This window comes from Amia ocellicauda, unplaced genomic scaffold (assembly GCF_036373705.1).
Source record: "Amia ocellicauda isolate fAmiCal2 unplaced genomic scaffold, fAmiCal2.hap1 HAP1_SCAFFOLD_122, whole genome shotgun sequence".
NCBI lineage: Eukaryota > Metazoa > Chordata > Actinopteri > Amiiformes > Amiidae > Amia > Amia ocellicauda.
The window spans coordinates 196761-198519 of record NW_027102687.1 but is presented as its reverse complement, the minus strand read 5'-3'; positions in this window follow the sequence as shown (position 1 = coordinate 198519).

Sequence of the window (1759 nt, the reverse complement as noted above, 5' to 3'; positions counted from 1 at the left end):
ACCAGTATACAAAATAACATTTATAAATATAAATGTAAAACTTTTTGAAGAGCCGGTATTAATGTTTTGTATAAACTGTATAATGTTTTATATTAATGATTGAAAAACATGTCAACAGAGCCAATTGTATTAATTGTCAAGCAAGCAAATTTTAGCAAGGCTGTTCTGACACTCCCAGCATCTCCTTCAAGATTTCTGTGGCTAATCTGTGGCTGGAGAGGTCACCTCATCATTATTGATCAACAGTTGCTTTGAGAACTATGAGACCAGACCTCTGCCAGTAGATCAAAGGAAGCCCTCTTGATATGTTTATTCATTTATTTACAGTAGTTTACAATTAAGATTAAACATAAATTAGTACATTTTGTGCACCCCCAAATCCTAATATGAGGGGCAAAGCTAACGAACTGAGCTTCCGTCCCTCAGTCCCAACAGCTTTCATATGATATTATTTTAATATAGTGATACAACATTTTGTGACATTCCTGTTTTGGATGCCCTATTTTTCAAGTTTGATTGTAATACATGAGTGTTATTAAAGTTTTAACTTAGAGTTACAGACTACATTTGCTGGGCACATCTAAAGACTAGCAAAAATTTATATTTGGATTTCGTTTTGTGAAAATTACTTCACGCTGGGGAATGATTTATTGCAGGATTTACATGTGGTAAGAACAGTATAATTATTAATACTATGTATGTGTAACAACGGAGATAAAGTGCTCAGTTTAATTTATTTAAAAATGTGTTATGCTAATTTAGGTAAGGTAGCTGGGGTTTATTAGGGTGTGTGCAGGGGTTTTAGAGTTGGTGACCACGTGTGCGGAGCAACACCTGGAACTGTGTGAACTTCTACTGGGCAAGAGGCGCGTAGTTTTTTTCTTCAATAAATCTAGCAGCAAGTAAGCAAGCGATTTGTGGGCTACTTGCTTTCCCCCGCTGAAAATACTACATTGGCATCAGAAATGAGGATGGACACTTACGGCTCCTGGCCAGCAGACAGGGGAGGAGGGGGCGCAGGCCAGAGACTCCAGCTCTTCAGGCAGTGCCTCGCAGCCAAGCGTGAGCGGCAGATAAACCGGCAGTGTGTACAGTGTCGGTCTGCTGTGTATCGCTGTTTCAATAATTAAATTATTATTATTATTTATCTCTTGGCAGACACCCTTATCCTTACAATACAAAATAATAAATAATAATTCATAATAACCAATAAAATGCCCCCCCAATGCTACAGTATGTAAGTTACTATAAGTACATGTAAGTTATTTTTAACAGTAGTAAGCTACTAGTAGTAGTTTTTGAAAATAATCGAAACGTTAAACGATTTGAAAAAGGTGTTTAAGGAAAATAAGCTAAGGCTATTAGATAAGGATAATATAGGGAATTAATTGCCTGGTATGTATACTATGTTTCTACCAAAGTTGTAACAGGAGTTGGAATTTTGGGGGTAGAAGGAAAGCTGTAAAAATCCTCAGATTAAACTTAATGGATAATTATTTACTGAATATTGGCATATATCATTTGTTTGTACATTTTCTTATCTTGACAATTATCAAAAAGGAATATAACAAACATTAGAATTAGAGTTACCCTGTGTTAGACTTGTGTCCTTAATTAGAGATAATTAGAGTTGCCTTGTGATAGACTGGTGTTGCTGCAGGGTTGGGCTTCGGAACACTTTAATTTTGTTAAAAAGTAAACAAAATTGGAAACATATATATACACACACATTTAATTGCATGTAATTAACTTAGTTAAA